Source organism: Bidens hawaiensis, unplaced genomic scaffold (genome assembly GCF_021521415.1).
Source record: "Bidens hawaiensis isolate Kalapana, Puna unplaced genomic scaffold, B.hawaiensis_p1.1 tig00074129_1, whole genome shotgun sequence".
Classification (NCBI taxonomy): domain Eukaryota; kingdom Viridiplantae; phylum Streptophyta; class Magnoliopsida; order Asterales; family Asteraceae; genus Bidens; species Bidens hawaiensis.
Window position 1 is genome coordinate 17948 of NW_027502872.1, and position 22838 is coordinate 40785.

The 22838-nt window shown below is 38.4% G+C and overlaps 1 pseudogene; it reads right to left on the reverse strand.

Moving 5' to 3' along the window:
- The window catches only part of LOC143606299 (subtilisin-like protease SBT5.4), a 36083-nt pseudogene extending 14761 nt beyond the window's left edge, over positions 1–21322 (reverse strand).
- Positions 21323–22838: the final 1516 nt, after the last annotated feature.

Sequence of the window (22838 nt, forward strand, 5' to 3'; positions counted from 1 at the left end):
AGGAAACTTAATGTCAGGATCCAAAGTTGTATTCTGTGAAACATCTGGTGATGACAGTTGTATAAATGATTGTAATGAAAGTGAATGTTCTTCATCTGATTCAGAATGTGAAAATATTTTTGATGAAACTATCGTAGCTAAGGTTGATGAACAGAACAGTCCTAGCTGCTCATCAACTAATCATCATTTTGAGAATTTGACTAAAGAGAAATCTAGTTTTGAAAATGAAAAACCAAGCACTTTTTGTAAATACGTGCCACCAAATTAAACTTCATTTTCTCAAAATACTTATAATAACAGTAGTTCCTAACATTATGATCAGTTTGATAATGGCTACTACTATTCTCAACAAAATCCGAGGCATTCAAATCTTTATGCTTCAAAATTTTCAAATGTTCATCATTATCATACAGATACTGGTTACACACACGTTAACCCTACTGCATCACCCTATCCCACATATCTCAGTGACCAAGATATCTATAAATGCATCCAAAGAAAATGTTGCTTCGTTTATGGCAATCCTTCTCACCTTGCAAGACATTGCAAAAACTGGCACAAGCAACAAAGAGATTCAAGATGTAAGTTTGGTCAAACATTTCCTATGTTTCATGCTCAAACTAAGAAAATGCCTAACCACAGTGAGATGGATTTAAGAGCCAAAAGAACTGAAAAACCCAAGAAACCTTTCTGGCTAACCCAAAGGGAACGGAAGCGGTTAGCAAAGGTGTCTGAAGCTGAAAAGCCCAAGAACCCTTCAAAGGTTTTCTCTAAGGCTAATCAAGAAGATTTTGTGGTTAAGCCTAAACCAAAACGAAGGCAATCCAGAAAACCGTTTCAAATTCGAGGGAATTTTAATTCAAGTTCCTCGAGGGATTGCTCTTCAGATTCAGACTCACCGAAAGACTATATTTTCAAAAATCATAAAATTAAACTTGGTGATTTTGTGTTTAATTTTCCTGAGACAAGTGCGTCTCGGGAAACCCTCCACTAACTGGTTGTTCGTGTGTGTAGGGTCAGCCTGGAAGGCCTGTCAACAGTATTTGGTACTTAGACAGTGGCTGCACCCGACACATGACAGGAGACGAGTCGCTGTTGTTTGACATCAAACCATTCGACGGTGGACATGTTTCCTTTGCCGGTGACATTGGAGGAGAGATCACAAAGTAAGGAAAGGTCTCGAATGGTACTTTGACATTCGATGAGGTCAATCTGGTGGAACAGCTCAACCATAACCTGCTCAGCGTCTCTCAAATTTGTGATAAGAAATTCTCAACCCTATCTTCAGAAAATGAATGTCTTATATTGAAACCAGGTTTCAAAGTCCCTGAAGAGTGGATCATGTTTCGTACTCCTAGGCACAATGATACCTACATTCTGGACATGAGAAGCAATTACTCCATGCGCTCTGCTTCTTGTTTGATGTCCAAGGCATCGGAGAACGATTCATCTTTATGGCATCGATGTTTGGGTCATGTCAACTTTAAGAACTTGAATAAGTTGGTTAAAGGTGACCACGTGAGGGGTTTACCAGTAAAATCTTTTCATTGTGCCGAAAAATGTTTATCTTGCTCTAAATGCAAACAGCATAAACTCCCTCACAGACCCAAGACCATCAATTCCATAACCTCCACTCCACAGTTGTTGTACATTGACCTCTTTGGTCCAATTCAACCAATGGCAATAGGTCGAAAAGCCTATTGTCTGGTTATTACTGACGATTTCTCGCATTTCAGTTGGACATTTCTGTTAGGGCACAAGGATGAAACATCACAGTTTCTGCTCAGGTTTATTGTGCTGGTTGAGAATCAAACTAACAAGAAAGTGAAGTGTATCAGGAGTGACAATAGTACAAAATTCTGCAACAAAGTGGTGAATGAATTCTGTTACAACAAGGGAGTTCTTCATCAACTCAGCGTACCTTACACTCCCGAACAAAATGGGGTGGCTGAACGAAGAAACCGTACGTTGGTTGAAGCCGCTCGAACAATGCTGTCATACTCAAAACTACCAGTGATTTTCTGGGGTGAAGCCATCAATGCAGCTTGCTTTACCCAGATCGTGTGCCCCTAAACAAAAGATTGAACAAGACTCCATATGAAGTCTTCTATGGAACGAAGCCAAGGGTAAATTTCTTCAGAACGTTTGGATGTCCCTGTACCATACTCCAAACCAATGCTGGAACAACCTCCAAGTTTGCTGAAAAGGCGGATGAGTGCTATTTTGTTGGTTATGCTGCCGAAAAATGTGCTTATCGGGTATACAACAAGAAAACCAGAGTGATCTTGGAGTCTTTCAACATTGATTGGCAAGAATTGAACCCTACCGATGCACACAATGGTCTGGACTGGATGTTTGATTATGAAAGCTTGTTCAAGCAGTTTCGTTGGATGTATGTGACACCCGTTGTACCAACGGTTTCCCCTGTTGCTTCCGTACCGGTTCAACCTGCTGATGATCAATCTGTTTTGATGCATGCTGTGTTGAGAGATCTTGGAGATGTCAATATAGCTGCTCCTGCACCCGTACTTAATGTACAACTCGTGGCTAATCCACCAGCCTCGGTTAATGATGTGCAGTCCTCTGCTGACACCACAGAGTTGCCCGTTTGAAGACATCACTGATTCTTATACTGATTCATATGTATCAGCCGACAACGAAGAAAATATTCAAGCCGAACAAGCAGAGCCACCTCCTGCATAACCAAGTGTGGTGGAATCTGTCCCCACACCTCCCTCAAAAGAAGACAATCAAGGTCCTGCCGTGGAGGTTGATGCATCAAATGTTCAGGTTGATCCCAGTCAGAATGAAGCTTCTGATAACACCAACACAACCTCTGTTCCAGTCGTTGTTGTCCTATTCTATGACAACCTATGGGAAGGTCCCATTGCCCCAGAACACATGGTTGATCAAGAAGAAGGCGAAATTGATCCACAACCAAGTGCTTCTGTCCCTGCGACCACTGTTTTTCATCCCATAGAGAGTCTGACCATCCAGCTTGAGGCAACACCAGTCGAGCAAGTTCCACAGTTACCGGTCCATTGTCGACATCCGACTGAGAACATTATTGGAGATCTGTTCGCTGGCATCCAAACACGCAGCACCTCTGGTACTATTAACAGATGTCTTTTTGCTTGTGTTATTTCACAGGTGGAACCCAGGGATTACAAAGTTGCACTAAAAGAGAATTGTTGGGTCGAAGCCATGCAAGAAGAGCTGTTATAGTTCAAGAAGTTGAATGTTTGGAGGCTAGTGAAGAAGCCAGAACATAAGAAACCGACGGAACGAAATGGGTGTTCCGAAATAAGAAAGATGACAAGGGGGTAATCATTAGAAACAAAGCCCAGCTTGTTGTACAAGGTTTTTGGCAACGTGAAGGTCTTGATTACGATGAAGTCTATGCACCGATAGCCAGACTGGAAGCAATTCGCATCTTTCTGGCATATGCCTCGTACATGAACTTCAAAGTGTATCAAATGGACGTGAAGACTTCTTTCTTGTACGGGAAAGTAAAAGAAGAAATCTATGTTAGTCAACCTCTAGGTTTTGAAAATCCAAGTCATGCTGATAACGTTTACCGACTTGACAAAGCACTTTATGGTCTTCACCAAGCACCTCGTGCGTGGTATGCCACACTGGCCGATCATTTAGTGAAGAATGGATACAAGAGAGGAATCGTCGATCAAACTCTATTTGTCAAGAAAGTCAAGTGTGATTTGATTCTAGTACAAGTTTATGTTGATGACATCATCTTCGGGTTCACGAATGAGAATCTGTGCAAGGAGTTCTCTGAGGTTATGCATCAGCGATTTGAAATGAGTTCCTTAGGGGAGATGACTTTCTTCCTGGGCTTACAAGTTGAGCAAAAGAAGAACGGGACTTTAATACACCAAGAAAAGTACGTTCATGACATTTTTCAGAAATTTGGATTCAAGGACTCAACTGCTTTCATGACACCAATCGCTACGCGACCTGTTCTCGCTCCTGATCCTTCAGGAAAACCAGTCGATCAACATCTCTATAGGTCAATGATTGGTTCACTGATGTATCTCACTGCAAGCAGACCGGACATCATGTTCCCTGTTTGTCAGTGTGCCAGATATCAGTCAGACCCAAGAGAATCCCACATGACGGCTGTCAAGAGTATTTTCAGATACTTGAAGGGAAGACCACGTTTGGTTCTTTGATATCCAAAGGAATCTCCCTTGGAACTTCATGCTTACACCGACAGTGATTACGGGGGATGCAACTTGGACAGAAAATCAACGTCGGGTGGATGTCAATTCCTGGGAGATCGGTTGATCTCATGGCAGTGCAAGAAACAAGTCACTGTGTCCACCTCCACAGCAGAAGCCGAGTACATTGCCGCATCCAGCTGCTGTTCTCAAGTGATATGGATCCAGCATCAGCTGCTGGATTACGGTTTAAATTTCTATGGAACTACGATCAAATGTGCTAATGAGGCGGCCGTTGCAATTGTTAAAAACCCGGTCCAGCACTTAAAGACTAAGCACATCGACATCTGAATACATTTTATTCGTGATTGTTTTGATCGTAAGCTTATCAATATAAAAAGGGTCCATTCTGACTATAACTTTGTAGATCTCTTTACCAAAGCTTTTAGTCGTGCCCGATTTTTGTATCTCGTTGAGTCATTGGGCATGATTTCTTTTGAGTAAAATTTATCTTTGTTTTAAAATTGTAAATATTTTTCAAATATGTCACAATTTTAGAGGGAGAAAATGAGTTAACTTTAACTCACCACAAAGATTTTAAATTTACTTTTAGTAAAACAAAAATCAAGTCACTTGACTTAACAAAAAGATTTTAATTTTTATATATAATATTAATTTCATCTTTACTCCTATTTAAGAAAATCTTAAGAAAACTCTAAAAGTGTTGTCCCGTTTAGAGGGAGGTCCTTGATAGAGGGAGTCGGTTATTTTAAAATTTTCAATTAAGAACTTGATCCGACCTATTGGAAAGTGATAGTACATTGGTATGTAATGATTCTAGCGCGTTAAAAGAGTAGAACAAAAGGCTACAAGGTCATTCATCAATGTGTAGATAGGCTTGACAAACAAGTCAGTGTTGGGTGATATAAACTTAAACTCGTGCCGTTGCTAGTGGCTATACATTTAAGAAGCGGTTGCATGATTCCGTGATAGTCATCAATGAAGGATGAAATGTAATTACACATGTCATACCTAAGTCTCTCTTTAACTGATCACAGTCGTCTTATAAAATTCGTGTCAATTTGATTCTTCATTTGAGTCAAGAAAAGCCTCATAGAAAGGCAAGAAAAAGAAAAACAAAAGAGTCAAGAAAAGAAAAAGAAAAACAGAAAAACAAAATGAAAAATCAGAAAAAGAGTCATTTAGGATTTTAACTTCTGCTTTATTTCTTCATTTATTTTGATTCAAGCCTTGGACTTTCTCTGTTTGTAGTCATACAAGATCTGATCGTTAAGGCCCTGAATCTTCTGCTTTATTTTAACTTTTCTAGATTGAGTCAAGTGTGCGAAGCACGAAGTATTGAGTACACAAAATCAAAGTGTCAAGTATGTTAATAAGAGTATTGTGATCAACTAAGAAAGGTTTAAGTCAAGTTGAGATGACATGTCAACACATAGTAAGCCCGAGATATGATGGAATCAGTAACATGTCTAATTAAGTGGGGACCACATAAGTTTCATGCCTAATTGAACCTCAAATGTATCACGTTTACTCCAAAACACTTGTCAAGTTAAACAAATGGACAATATCTGCAGTCGATGATGAATTTGTGTCACAATAATTTCAAAATGGAAATGCGATCTAGGGCTTTGCAAATCAATATGATTCCATATCACGATCGTTCTTTGCAAATTAACTAAAGAAAAGTTCTATGTAAATTAATTCAATAATACTCTTAACTTTAAAATGTTTTAAAATTTTCTTTTATTTTAGTTTATTTTGTTTTTGTTTTCTAAAATATTAAGTACCTGTACAGTTTAATATTTTAAGTTTTATTCTTAATTTTTATTATTGTCTTCGTTTGTTTTGTTTTTATGTTCTGTCTTTACTAAGAGATCGTTCTTGCAAACGTTAAAAGTCAAGGACAGACAAAAGAAAAATCAATTAAATAAACAAGTGCCTGGATTCGGTGAGTAAATGTTTTTTGGGTTTGAAAATGCAAATATTTTTAAAGATCGAGGACCGAGAGTGTATTTTTAGGTGAATACTCGCGATGTTTTGACCTTATCGCGAGATAGGCTGACCCTATATATAAGGGAAACCAAAAATATCTTTCACTATTCACCAAACACTTTTACTTTTTACTCTCTCTTTTCTCTCTCATCTTCATCCTTCAAACCCTAATCAGTTTCAAATTTTTCCAAGAATCCGGCCCTCTTTATCAATCATGCCGTTGAATCCAGAACATACACCAGCGGTATAACTTCATAAACATCTTAATTTCACTGTTCATCTTATGTTTCTGGGTTCACAGAGATCGTGGGGGCGGTTCATATGAACCGTCGGCCAGATCTGGAAAATGACATTCATATATGTGTTGTTCACATAATTAGAAACTGTTATTAGGCTTCTTGATCTTAATTATCATCATTAGTTTGTTAGATTCTAGGTTCAATTGTGTACAGTTTGTAGATCTAGGGTTATTTAGTAAGTACAAGGGTTCAATTGACCAAGCAAACCAAAGGGTTTCTAGGTCAATCTTTCCAGAAACCCAATTCGTGGCTAGGCGACACCATTGAAAGAAAAAGGAAACAAAATGGGACAAGTAGAACTTTTTCGCATAAGGTTGCGTTTCGCTTCGCATGCCCATGCGAAGCGAAAAGGAATTCTGTTTCGCTTAGCTTGCCCATGCGAAGCGATAAGGATTTCTGTTTCGCTTTGCTTGCCCATGCGAAGCGAAAGGGGTTTCTGTCTCGCTTCGCATGACCATGTGAAGCGAAATGAGTTTCTGATTTGCTTCGCATGTCCATACGAAGCGAAACTGGACCCCATGCGAAATTTTTCATGGGAAAAATCTATACTTAGAGAATTTTGAGAACTTTAACACTGAGACTACTGGTCTGGTCTTGGACAAATGGACTGTTTGAACTTTTGGACTGTTTCGGACTTAATAATTGTACATTTTGGACTTGTTGACTTATTATTTGACTAAAATCAACTTATTAACCTTTTAAAACTAAAATGTACATGATTCATTAACCATATAAAATTAATTAAGTTAGGTAATATAAAAATACTTATGGCATATGTATATAACCTATTATTTTGTTTTGCTTTTACTAAATGATGATTCTCATGATTTCATTGTCTAATTTCTGGGTCATAATCAATGTTGTGCTCTCGAGCTTCCAAAAACAAAGGAGGACAAAGTTTTCACATCTATGGTCAAGGGGCTTAAACAATCACCCCTTGCACATGCTATATCTGCTGACCCAGCTGTTTATTACAAGTGGGTTTTAGACTTCTGGGCTTTTCCCAAAATTGCTGATGATTCTCTATCTTTCACCACAAAGGTTGCTGGAAATGAGTTGACTATCACGGAAGGGGTTATTAGAAGGGTGTTAAAGATTGCTGATGAGCCTAATTATGCTTATGAAGAGGGTGATAGGAAGAAGTTGGAAGATTTTGTGATGAGTATAGGGTACGATACTGAATGGAGGAGTTTGGAGAAGAAACATCTACCACCATACTGGAAATTTCTTTTCCACATAGTGACACACTGCTTTGCAGACATACGTGGAGGATTCGACAGTATGAGAGTTGATTGGGTTCGTATCATGTTCGCTTTAAAAAGAAGGGAGGAGTTCAACTACTCTCGAAGGATATTTCTGTGTATGTTGGGAAATATCAGAAGTGAGGCAACCTGGCTCATGTACCCGAGATTTCTACAGATGCTGTTAGATGATATGATTCCAGAGGTTCCAAGACAGGGGTCAAAGAAGGCTAAAGACAAGAAATCTCTTCCTGAGCCTTATCACGTCAACGAGATCAAGACGTCGATCTTTGGTGTGTTGTTGAACACCAAAGGAAAGGGATATCAGTATGAGGGACCGCGACCGGGTCCAAAATTTGGATTGTTTGAGGAAACAGAGCCTGCTGGGGATGAGCCCTCTGTTGAAAGTGGGGAAATTCATGTGTCTGAGCCAGAGGTTGAGGCAGAACAAGATTCGTCTGAAGAGCCTTCTGAGGACCGTACGAAAGCTAAGCATGTTCTAAAGAGGAAAGCTACTGACAAGGGCAAGGTTGTTGATTTAGAGGAGGAAGAATAGGAGCAGCCGCAGCTGAAGCGTATTAAGAGACTTGGAGACTCCCAGAAGTCCTCCAAGCTCGTCGTCAAGCTTTCCTCAAAAGGTAAACCCTCTCCCCCTCTTGTAGTTACCAAAGAGACCCTAGCCCAAGTACTCAAAGACTTAGATGTATCTAAAATCCAAATCCCTACCTATAAGAAGCCAAAGACCAGAAAGAAAGCAAAATCCAAGAAAACCAAAACCTTACTCCACGACTCACCCGAATCCTCACCCAAACCCACTCCAATACACTAACCAATATCGACCTTCCTACTCCAAATACCACCCTCACCACCTCAAGACCAACCACGACCATCTACACCGACTGAACCCATTCAAACCGAATCCATAACCACACAACCTACCTCAATTTTCACATCCTCTATCTTCAGCTCACCAATCCAAACAACCAGCTTATGGAGCCAAACCGTTATAACTTCACCACCCCAATTCACAACACCACCTGCCAAACAACCAACACCACCCACCAATACAACTTCACCAATCCTTACCCAATCCATTACCCTACCTTTGCAAACAACCTCACCACCCACAGTGTCCATCACACCTCCATCCACCATCATCTCACCCAAACCCATTGCCCGAGGGAAGTCTTTGACACCTCCAGTATACGCCGATCCTATCCTCAATAGGATCGTCGGACTGGAGGAATCCAACGCAAAAAGGGCGGAACGAGAAATAATGCTCCTCAAGTTCATCAAAGATATGAAACAGAAGACGATTGAGGATGAGAAAGAGAAGACAGCTCTAAGGGAGAGGATAAGGGTATTGGAAGAGCAGAAGGAGGCAAGCGATGCACTTGCTGAAAATCAAAGATTGTTGACAAATACTTTCCATACCCGAATCCATAATCTGCAAGTGCTAATGAACCATGAAGCTTCTGAAAACGCTAATCTGAGGGCAAACCACTCCAGGCTTGTTGACAGGTTGGCTACACTTGAGAGAGATTTTCCAACTGCAAGTGCTCTCAGAACAAGTCTCAATAAGAAGATCGACGATGCAACAAGGAGATGGGATGTTGAGAAAGAGGCTACGAACTCCAGAGTTTCACATTTAGAGAATCAACTAGCATCCTCTGCCTCCCTTGATACACTCATAGCTGAAAATGCAACACTCAGAGCCGAGATGGAGGCCATTCAAGAAAAGGTGAAGGAGCATGATCGTCTCAATGAGCTTCAATTGAAAACGAATAAAGAGTTGGTGAGCAAGTATCAAGCGGCCTCAGACCTTATGGGTATTCATGAGGATGACTTTCATGGTCCGGAGGATCGACTTGATACAGTTTTCAGAAGTTGGAGAAGGTCTGGTTAGACTTCTCGGGCTGGTGGATCACAGCCTACCGTAGGTCCAAGTGTGGCTATGCGAGGAGTACAGGTTGTGGCATCTGAAGGTGAGGCGACTGTTGGATTTATAGTACAACAGGGTGGCCAAGCTGAGGGTGGAAATGATGAAGATAATGATGAAGATGATGAGGATGATGATGAAGATGAAGAAGACGACAATGTGCATGACAGCTTTGATGAAGATGATGATGGTGATAGTGGAAAAAGAGGAGACGGAGGGGCCAGGGCAGCAGGAGGTGGAGGTGGAGTTAACACTCAATCACCTCCACCCACTCAACATGATTATGAAGACCCTGCTGCTCATGATTCAGCTGGCAAAGTCAGGGAACACGACACACAGATCAGTGACATTTACAAAGAGATATTCCCTGAAGGTGATTTTGTAGGTATGTTGGAAGCCTTTATTGAAGCAGGAGAGGACTTGGAGCAGTACATTACAGCTAACACGGAGGAGGCAGTAGAAGACGACTACATCAACTACTCGCCAAATCCAGATACCCCTCCAGCTCAAATTCAAGCTTCAGAGACTTCTGCCGCTGATCCCGTCTCCAATCCAACCGCCGACTTGACACAGGAACCACCAAAGAAGAAGATAAAGGCTCATATTGTGTCAAGTCGTGCTTGTGCCCGCGTGCTCAACTACCCTTACCATGACGATTCGCTGATCGTCTACGCGAAATATAATAAGGAGAACAGTTGTTGGGCAATCAGAAGATACAGCGGCGATCTGATCTATCTTGACCACCACGAGCTGAAGTCGTTACCAGAGCTTGACATTAATTATCTACGAAAAGCTCTAGGTCATGGTGCGTTTGGGAGTACGTTAGAAAGTTGGGTCCCCAATTATCTACCTCGTCAAGCGAAAGTGGACTACAAAGATTTCAAGTTGAATAAGGGTCGCAAGTACAAGAACCCAAGGGAGATAGACCCAGCCACCGGAGAGCCACGAACAATGTGGAGATACAGGGCACCAAAGGATTGTCATTTTATTTATCATGGAGAGCCCTATCTTCCCAACATTCTCCGAGATTTCATTGGTTGGGAGTTTGATAATACAACCGGTGAGGCCGTCATCCACTGCCGTGATATGCACGAGATTCGAGTGTTTGACGAGCATGAGCTTATGGGTCTACACATTGAGGATGTGAAGAAGCTCTACAACTCACCGCTAGGAACCGTCGAGGATCCAGGTCGTCTGAATACAAATCGGATAGTTGAAGTCTTCAACAAGTTCGTACGTAGACTTGTTGAACTTCAACTAACCGAGGATGAATGTTTGGTCTACGACACCGACGGGTTCCAATACTAAGACTAGAGGGAGATTGTTAGACCCATTTTGTTATTATTAGTCTTTTGTATTGAATGTATTTATTTCTCTTTGACTTTAATAGTTCTTTTTGTATGTAATGGCCCAAGGGAAAAACTTGTAATCAAGCCCATTGGGCATTATGGAAATAAAGAAATCTCTCATGCATGCTCCTCTATAAATAGGGAGCATGCCATGAGAAGCATATCCTTTTGCCAATTTGACTAACTCACATATCTTTCCTTCTCTTACTTTCTCTTGTCTCTTTTTCTCACTACACCCGAAAATAAACTCTCGAGATCCGAGACCACTTAGGTGACTTAGTGTGATTTCCGCCAGCACTAAGTTTGGTTGATCCAAAGATTGTTGTTAGATCCACCTGCGTCGAGACCTACACTATAATTAGCTTTTATTAAAGTAAATCAAAATAGGTACAAGTGATATTTTTCATATTAAGGGTAGAGACATGCAATTTTATTTTTGGGTAGGATACATATGCAATTAACAATTTTGCAAAGAGAAATATGTGGTTCCTGTATTTTAATGTAATGCAAGCCCACAAGAACAAAGAAGTAATATGCTTACTTGTTACAAGGAACTAAGGTTTCGTTGTCACATCCTCCCTTCCACTTAGATGGAATGGGCCCATAGCCCTTGCCACTAAAGCTTTTTGATTCGGGCCAGACACCTGTTAGATTGATAAGCTTAAAATATTTAACATATAACACTCAAAATGGATTAGTAAGGTACAAAACAAGTTACCAGTGTCAATATTGGCGATGATGATATTTTCACCATAGTTTGCTTTTGGCCACAAAGAAGACGAACTCACGAGTCTTAAGAAATCCCAGGAATGGGTTGTATGTAAATATATGCCTTTATTCTGGATCACCGACACCACGTTCGGATGCTCTACATGTTATAAATGTAACTTAAATGCACATTAAAAATTTATGGAGAATAATTCATATATAAAACCGGACAACAGCACTAAATCGGGACGGGAGCGTAAATTTGGAACAGGAACTGATATTGTACCGTCCATTATACATGTTTTATATGCATACATTGTGTGAAAACCTAACTAATTATCATTCATATTTAATAATTGAAGGATTTTGGGGCTTCAAAGACAAAAGGAGCAATAAAAAGCAAAAATAAGCAAAACACAAGCGAAGTTGGGGAAAACCCTGAAAACTCGTAGTTGAAGCAAGGCCATATACATGAAAAACACAAAAGCTGGCAAACAAAGACCAGCATAGCCGTGCACACTAAGGCACACCCGTCCCCACTAAAGACTAAACCTTGCATAAAATACAAAGTGCAAAACATTCTAGAGACAAAAAAAACTGTCACTCTTTGTACAAGCACAGGTGTGCTTACTGACATGAAGGGACAAAAGGACTCGTCAATGGCATATTAGTTACTCGGAATAATTTGGAAGAGATCAATAATCTCAAGACTTTCCTGTATAAGGAATAATAAGGAATAATAATATTGGTGAATAAATCTCGGTCAAGTATATATTTAAAATGTATATTTGTGATTGCATTCAACCTTGATATTAGCTAGATCCATATGTTAAGCCTTTATTTTATCTCTTTCCATTTTGTAAATGTTCTATATTAATCTTTGTATCCTCTGTATTGAAATTATCAATCACACAATTTTATACCATTTTATCATTTGTTATATGGTATCTAGAGCCATATTGCTCCTCTAAGCATATCAATCCAGAAAAGCCTTTGTTTTTCATTTTTTTTTTCACAAACCATGTCTACTAGTATTATTGAGATCACTTCTCTCACACATCTTCAAGTCAAGCTCACTCCAACCAACTTTCCGATTTGGAAAAAACATGTCATGGGTACCTTAATTGGTCTTGATCTCGATAAATATGTAGATGGCTTAACCGAACCCCCACCGAAATTCCTTCCCAGTGATGTCACCAAACCCAATCTAGAATACCTTCCTTGGTACCGCTAAGACCAGATTCTCCTAAGCGCTATTATTGGAAGCTGTTCGGAATCCATTCAACCAATACTCGCCTCGGCAGAGACCTCGTGTCAAGCATTTAAGTGTTTGGCTGATACTTATGCAAGCGTCTCACAAACTTGAATCATCTCATTAAAATCGAGACTCGCAAAGAATCCCAGAGGTACAAGACCCATTCATGAGATGAAGGCAATTGCCGACGAAGTGGCGTTAGTAGACAAGTGGATTTATGAAGAAGACCTAATTGTTCGTATTTTAGGGCAATTGGGTGATGACTACACTAATATTGCAGCATCTGTAAGCTTCAGAGACACCAAAATCACATTTTCTGATCTATTTGCCAAGCTTGTAGATTATGAACGCACCTTGAATGAACTCCGGCCAACGTCGGTAGTCACGGTGAACAATACTCAGAGACAAAATGGACGGTTCTCCCATGCCCAAAGATTTGGAAATAACTCCAGGGCTTATAACAGGCCCAACAACAATTCTGGCTCCAAACAAAACTCCTTTCAAAGTCACAACAATGGGCCTAGCAACAACTCAAATTATCGTGGTAATCATAACAGTTTTTTTGTCAATTTTGTAGCATCCCAAGTCACGATACAAAAGACTGCAGGAAGCTAGCACGTTTTCTCAAAGACAACAACATTGCCATCTCCTCGTCATCAACTATCAACCCGACCGTGAACTCTTCCATGGCAAGCTCGTCGCTCCCGACATCGTCATTAATGTTTGATAGTGGGGCATCACATCATGCCACACACAACCAGTCCTTTTTACACAACCTCTCAGAATATGGTGGACCCGATGAGATCGTACTCGGGAATGGTAAAACTTTATCTATTTCTCATACCGGTTGTACATCTATTCCAACCGCTTCTCGCGCATTAAACTTAAAAAATGTTTTGCTTGTTCCTCATTTACGAAACCATCTTATTTTAGTCGCCAAGCTTTGCAAAACTAATCATGTTTCGGTTGAATTTTTTCCTTTCCATTTTTTTGTTAAGAATCTCCGCACGGGGCGCGACTCATGCGGGGAGTGAACGTCCATGACGTGTATTATGCAATCGCCACTTCGCAGCCCTCTATTAAGCACATCAACTCAAGTATCAAGGTGACAGGATCACTTCTCTCATGGCATCAGAAGCTTGAACATCCATCCATCAAAGTTCTAAAACTTTTGCTCAATAATTTAGGACTTGATTAAAATAAAATGTCGAATGCTTCTTTTCATTGTGATGCTTGTTCGTTAAATAAAAGCCATAAAATTCCTTTTGGTGAAAATTCCTTTAAAGCGTCTAAATCACTTGAACTTGTCTACTCGGATGTTTGGGGTCCAGTCCAAACCTCCAACGATGGATATGCATACTATGTCATTTTTGTCGATTTCTATTCCAAATACACATGGCTATATCCAATGAAAAGAAAATCGGATGTCTCAACCTTATTTCCACAATTTAAAATACTAGTTGAAAAATTTTTTCACACATCACTAGTATCGCTTTTTTCGGATAATGGAGGAGAGTATGTTGGGCTAATTCCTTATCTTCAAAAGAATGGAATTTCCCACTTCACAACTCCACCACACACTCTGGAACAAAATGGTGTTGCCGAACAACGCCATAGACACATAGTTGAAACCGGTTTATCTTTGCTCCATCATGCCAACGTGCCACTCACCTTTTGGTCCCATGCGTTTCAAACCGCCGTCCATCTCATTAACCGTCTCCCTACACAAATCCTAGATTTCAAATCTCCTTACGAGCGGTTTTACAACATCCAACAAAAGTATACAAAACTAAAACCGTTTGGTTGTTTATGCTTTCCATGGTTGTGTCCCTATGCCCCGTCTAAACTTCATCCTCGCTCCATAAAAATGTATCTTTCTTGGATACTCCTCTAAATCAGCCTACAAATGGCTATGATCCCGCATCTCATCGCATCTATCACTCACGACGTGTAGAATTTATTGATCACATATTTCCCTTCATATTGAATGGTGCCCTTCCAAACTCTCTCCCTACACCAGACACATTTATTCCTCCACCTATTGTCCACAAAAAACCACCACCACATACTCCTCCCACCCCATCAAATTCAACTACCCATGCACACGTGCCAAATTCCATGCACCACCCCTCCCTGTCTAATCCATTGCCTACTCACACAACTACAACCACGGCCGAAACCTCCCCTGCTACAGACACCATGCACTCACCCTCTCCATCCATACCAAACTCCTCATTTCCAATGACTCCTCTAACCGATACCTCTCCTACTACCTCAAATGCCAACGAGCAATCGCCACCTTCCACCACAACTTCTCCCTCTCTAACTACCACAGCCGACACCAACACCTCCTCTTCATCCACCACCTCCCCTTCCTCACCCACTCGTCCAAAACGAAACCGAAAACCCAATCCCAAATATTATAACCCGAATAATGTGAATATAACCACTCTCCACCCACTACCACCTACTCTTGAACCAAACACTCACAACCAAGCCTCCAAAGACCCACGGTGGCGCAAGGCTATGGACTCGAAGTTTAACGCACTCATTCAAAATCAAACATGGGAACTTGTACCTGCCAACTCCCACACACCAATTGGTTGTAAATGGTCTTCCGAATTAAGCGTAATCCCGATGGTTCTATTGAAAAATATGAAGCCCATCTTGTGGCCAAGGGCTTTCTACAACAACACGGGAAAAATTACTTTGACACATTCAGTCCAGTCACCAAACCCATCACCATTCGCACTATTCTCTCCATTGCTCTATCGAAAAATTGGTCGTTGCGTCAACTTGATGTTAACAACGCCTTTCTTCACGGGACTCTCCATGAGGACGTTTATATGACTCAACCACCTGGCTACATTAATCCTCAATATCCCAATCACATTTGTAAGCTCAAAAAGTCATTTCACCGTTTAAAACAAGCTCCTCGCGTTTGGTACATTGAGCTAACAAACTTTCTCCTACGCTTTGGGTTTCGTAAATCCTTAGCCGACACCTCTCTCTTTATCTACCAAAACCAAAAATTCACTTGCTATTTCATGGTTTACGTGGATGATATTGTTCTCACAGGAAATGATTCTCAGTTCCTTGACCACTTCATCAAAGCATTAAGCAATAAATTCTCCATCAAAGACCTTGGTATACTTCATCATTTCCTAGGTGTTGAAGTTATCCCCACGCCAACGGGTCTCTTCTTGTCTCCGCACCGTTACATTCAAGACATTCTCCAACAATTTCAAATTAACGGTGCGAAAGATTTCACCACACCTCTTAGCGCCACAGAACCCTTGTCTTTCAGTGACTCATCTCCTTCGGTTGATGCCACTCCCTTTAGGAAACTCATTGGATCTCTCCAATACCTAGCGTTCACTCGCCTGGACATTTCCTATGCCATTAACAAACTTTCTTAATTCATGCATAATCCACGCCAAACTCATTGGCAAGCTCTTAAACGAGTTTTCCGATACCTTAAAGGCACAATTCATCATGGTCTGTTTTTAAATCAAAATTCTCCTCTTACTCTCTCGGCCTTTTCCGATTCTAATTGGGGCGGTGTAAATGATGCTGGTCGGTCTACTACGGCCTATATCCTTTATCTTGGCACAAACATTGTCTCTTGGAAGTCCACCGTCAAAAGTCTGTTTCTCGCTCCTCTACAGAGGCGGAGTACAAGTTCTTAGCAAATGCCTCTGCTGAAGTCTTATGGACTAAAAATTTACTGTTTGAACTAGGCGTTCCTACAAATCACACGCCGCCATTATTTTGTGACAATACAGGAGCAACATATCGTTGCGCCAATCCGGTCTACCATTCGCGAATGAAACATATTGCACTTGATTATCACTTTGTCCAGGAACAAGTTTCAGCTGGTCAACTAAGAGTCCTACACATCAGTTCACAAGATCAACTTGCAGACATGCTCACTAAACCGCTTACGCGAGCGCCTTTTTTACGCAATAGGTCCAAGATCGGTGTATCCAACGGATCCTCCATCTTGCGGGGGCGTATAAGGAATAATAAGGAATAATAATATTGGTGAATAAATCTCGGTCAAGTATATATTTATAATGTATATTTGTGATTACATTCAACCTTGATATTAGCTAGATCCATATGTTAAGCCTTTATTTTATCTCTTTCCATTTTGTAAATGTTCTATATTAAGCTTTGTATCCTTGGTATTGAAATTATCAATCACACAATTTTATACAATTTCATCATTTGTTATATCCTGAACTCAACTTTCAAAATCAAAGATCTGGGAAGCCTCAATTATTTTTTGGGTATGGAAGTTCTTTACACTACCAAAGATGTTATCATGTCCCAATGAAAGTTTGCTAAGAACATGCTTTCTGAATTGGATACTTCCAATCTTGCTGTCACAAACTCACAATTGCCTCATCATTTACAACTTAAAGCTCATGAGGGACTTGTTCTTGATGACCCTTTACAATGCAGGAAGCCTGTTGGCAAACTTAATTACCTTACTTATACTCAGCCTGATCTTGATTTTATTGTTCAGTTTATAAGTCAATTCATGCAAGACCGGAGGATTTCACATTGGAATGCAGTGCTTCATACCCTCTATTATGTTAAAGGAACTTTATCTCAAGGATTATTCTTCAATAATAATTCTTCCTTTGATCTGCAAGCATTCTATGATTTAGACTAGGCAACATGTCCTAATGCTTGCCGATCGGTTAGTGGTTTTTATATTTATCTTGGGGGCTCTTCAATTTCTTGGAAATCTAAAACGCAACCAACTGTTTCTTTGAGCTCGGCTGAAGCCGAGTACGGATCTCTTCGACGTGTGACTGCTGAACTTGCTTGGTTGACAAGACTTCTCTCAGAATTAAATGTTTCTAAAGTTACCCCTGTCACACTTAATGTGATAGTTAGGCTGCAATCTATATTGCCAAAAATCCTATTTTTCATTAGTGAACTAAACACATTGAAATAGATTGCCATTTTGTTCGCGAGAAGTTACAAGACGTACAGTCTGGTGACTTTAGTGCATACCAAAATGAAGGATCAGCTTGCTGATATTTTAACTAAGAGCTTACCAGCACCTCATTTTCACTCGGTGCTATGCAAGTTGAGATTTTCTCAACCTCCAACTTGAGGGGGGAAGTGAACATATACGACGTATATGTATGTATGTATGTATATATATATAGGGGATGGTTCAGTGGAAAAATCATATTAGTGTGAGAAGTTGGAGAAGTTAATCTTGACCCTTAATTGTGTTTAATATATGGTCATAATTAAAATGGCAAAATTGTAAAATTGATGTCTTGTATTTAATTAATTTTAAAACAAAAGAGTAGTTTAGTATTTTATTGTGCAAGAGTTATTTAGGAAACATTCCGATTTTAATTGTATTCCTATTTTTGCCCAAAATATTAATCAACATAATTAATGATTGAAGATTCACATAGGCTTCGGATGAAATTAATGAATTTGGTGCATTATATTTTATAGTATTATCACGTCAAATGTTAAGGTTCTTGTTTATTTTAAAATCTTTTTTCTTTTTAGGTTTTTGATTGTATATTTATTTGTATAACTTGTTTCATGATCCTACAACCTACATCACTTGATCTTCTTTTTCCGTATTTTAATTGCTATGCTATTAGTGATTTTTTTTGTTTCAAAAACAAAATATTGGATTGATAACCGGTTTGTGTAGTTAAATAATATATGTTGATGCGTACCAAAACAAATGGATAATATATAACATACGTTAGGAATCATGAGTGTGGGTTTATTGTAGATGTTGGATATTATGAAGATTATATGTAGTAAATTTCTTTGTGTTTTAGGGTTCGTAGTGTGTACTTTGTATGTTAAAAAGGTTTGAGTGTAGGATGTTATATTGTTTATGTGTATGTTGGCAAATATTTATTGTGAAAGGTGTTTATGGTGCATATTGAAAGGTTTTTATGTAGGATGTTTTACTATTTTTGTTTATGTTTATTAGAAGTTTAATGTTGTGTAATTTATAGGTGTAATATGTGTATGAGAAAATGTTTACAATGTAGGATGTTGTATTTTTTTTTTTTTTTTTTGGAAATTAGTATTGTGTAGGTTAATATATCGTTGGAAAATCAGTATATCGTTTGTGTAGGGTATTATTAAAATGTTGTGTAGGGTATTTATAGAACGTTGTTTGTTCGGTGCCATATGTGTAGGCTATTTTGTGGTAACAAAAATATGTTTTTTTTTGTAGTATATCGTTTGTATATGGTATTATTAAAATAATGTGTAGGGTATACAACTGTGTAACTCTTGTGCCACATGTATAGGCTACCTCATGGATGGAAAACAATCCAAGTTTATTTGTATAGGTTATTTTGTGTAAGGTTTATCTTTTTTTCCCGAATAAAAACCTATATAAAAAACAATTGTGTAAGATTCTTTTCAGCTGTGTAGGTTATTTTGTGTGGGGTTCTATCAACTTTGTGTAGGTTGTTTTAGTAACATTTTCTTCTGTTGATTTTTTTTTTTTGTTTTAATGTCATGGATATGGCTGAATTAAAAAAAATACTCTATACAATTTGGTATAAAGAAAAATGATCATCTAGGTTGGTGCAAATATATTAAGTCCTATTCTATGATTGAATAGAAATTCGGATTGTTTTGACTAATCAATCTCGTCCTTTTTTCTAGTGTTAACCTATTGTTAAAATTATTATAATAGGTTAAATATGAATTTTACGGTACCAATATTTTATTGAATGATAAAAACAATTTGTGATGAAGAAGAAAATTGGATAAATAACAATATGTTAGAAAAATAATTACAAAGATAAATAAATATAGGCTTATAACTTTACTATAAATAATGTTACTAACCTAAATTAAAACTTAAAAGGTTTTACTAACCTACCCTTATGATTTAAGAAAATAAGAAATAAAAAGAAAAAATCTGATTGATTTAAAGGATTTCTCCAACTTCTCACACTAATATGATTTCTCCATTGAACTCAACTCTATATATATATATATATATATATATATATATATATATATGCGCCGTATATGTTAGTCTATATATATATATATATAACACAAACACATACGGCGCTTAAGTATATACGCCGCATATAGAGACTTAACATGGCCGGCTTAGAGTATGTGCGAGCTAAGCAATTGTGCAGGGTCCGTTGAGGTTTGAGGCCCATAATTTTTTAGTTTCTTTGAATATATTTTATATATTATATGAGTTTTTTATTTCTTTTAATATATTTTGAGGCCCATATTTATAATTCGTGCAAGGCCAACAAAGACCATTAAGCTTTTGGGGACGGCCCTGATAGAATATATATATATATATATATATATATATATATATATATATATATAGTTTGTAATTTTCCTTTTTGTAATTTTTCATTCTGATTGAAACAAAATTTCTAGTTTTTTCTCCGTATGTATTAAAACCTTTGTGTGTTTCCTTGTTTATGCATGCAATCATAAAACTATTATCTTCTGATTTCTAAGTTTGTTAGTTTATAATTCATCGAATAACCACCATGATTTTCATGCAATATATTAGCCAAATAAGAATATAATAAACCTGCAAATTGAGATGCATGTTCTTCGTCGAGAATCGCAGCAAAGCCGTTAAACTGTTTGTTGTACGAGTAAATCAAGGCCTCGTCAACCCTTTCTTTGCTGTTCCAAAACACATGAAGGAAAAATAAGTCACTTTGATTGAAAGTAAAGTTGTTATGTTTTGTTTTTGTATATAGATATAGCATTTACCTCCCTAATATTGAACCAAGAAACTCAAAGTGAGAATCTTTAATCTGAGATGCTTCGAATTCATGATCTAACCCTCCCAAGTAGACTATATAAGACTGCGAAAATCATAATTTATTGTTAAAATAACTTGAGATAAGTTCAATTCAATTGATTAGACTATTAATGTACTACTGGAGCTAAGTTGCGGAAGTTGAAGCTTAAAGGACTGAAGAAAAGCTTGAGGACAAGAGTCTATTGAAATATAATTCAAATTAGAAGTAGTTGCAGCACCTACTTTCCAGCTAACTAAGTTGAATAAAGACGTTTACATTCTGGTGTAGAAGTCCTAGTTTTTTGCTTATTTTGTGGTTTACGTTATCTTCTTTGGCTATTTAAGTTATTTGTGTTTTTCAAGTTCAGTATTCACTTTTCAATCATTAAAAAAACTTTCAAGCATTTGAGTTATCTTGTTCCTTGATTATTCAATTGTTGTGTTAATTTCTGCATGCTCATACCAACAGAGTCTGCCTTCTTGATTCTATGATAGCTAAAGTAGAACTTTCTTGACCCAAGACCCCTAAACCCCATTAACACTTTCTTGATCAACTACTATTTGGTTTTATCCTCCATTGTTGGAGTTCTAGTTGTATGAGATTGAGTGTTACTGGTCTTGGTGATCAGTTCTTGTTGTCTGTATTTTCTGTTTCATCTTATAGTAAAGATTGTACGTGTTTTTATCAGATCTCATTTTAGTGCAATTAATACTGCGGGTGGGTACTTAATTTGTGTTTCTAGGTATGATTCCACGTTTCATGACACATACATAAGAAAAGTTAATTTCAACAAAAGAAAAGGAAATGATGAAACCACTTCCATACATACACACATTGAAAACCCTTTCTAGCTGTGAAAACCTTGAAAAATGAAAACTATGTCACATGACATTTTTAACATTTTATTATGTTATATTCAAAAGGGCACATAGGTCATTTTGTATATTCACATCCCCCTCTCCTTGTAATTTGTGCCCATTATCTTCATACAATTTCTATCCACTTTCTATTTCTACTTTCTCTTTTCTCTATCTATCTCTCACCATTATCAACTACCTAAAGACAACAATGGTATTAAGCATCAACATAACTTTGCTACCAGAAAATAAATTCTAAACACGTTGATTGCCGCCATCATAGATTTGAACCATGGTTGTTCTAGTAAAGGATTTTGTTCCAACAATGGTGTGTTTCGGCCAAGAGTTGTAGCTTGTATGTGTGTCTCAGATTTGAACCATATTTGGTCCGACCAATGGTTTGTTCTGGCTAAGTGTTGCAAGTTTGTTTCGGGGAAACAGTTTGATTGTTCGATGGTGGCCGGTGGTAATGAGTTGCAACTCAGTCTACCATTGTGATGAAGGGTGATTAGTGGTTTCGAGTGATGTCCGGTTAAGAAATTGTTAGAATAATAATATTTTATCGAAGATAGTCTCAAATTATTAAAATAAACATACGTTATATAGTCACTATGGGGAAAGTATACGCTGAAAAAAAAAACACACGTTATATACTAACTATAAAATATGTTTGTAAAAACTAAACATACTTTATACACCAACTATGACATATATTTGTATAAAATAAACATAAGTCTATAAAATAACATACGTCTAACACGGACATACCTATAACTTAAAAGTTACTTTTAAAAGTACTTTAACCAAAATAAAATAGTGTTTCATATTTTTGGTTTCTTCTTCTTTACTCGACAAGCTTTGACAACCAACACCAACAAGTTGTAGCTGGACACTTCCTCGCCGACGCATATACATGACGAAAAACTCGAACAAACGCATCTACCCAACGGAAAACACTCGGTAGCCAGAAACACGAGATATTTTCTCTCTCTAAACGGTCGGACGCCGTAACGGAAAACTCGAACACCAACAAAAAATTGTAGCTTGACACCTCCTCACCGACGCATCTACATGACGGAAAACTCGAACAAATGCATCTACTCGACAGAAAACGTGTACTCAACTCGAACAAACGCATCTTACCCGACGGAAAACGCTCGGTAGCCGGAAACACGAGATCTTTTCTCTCTCTAA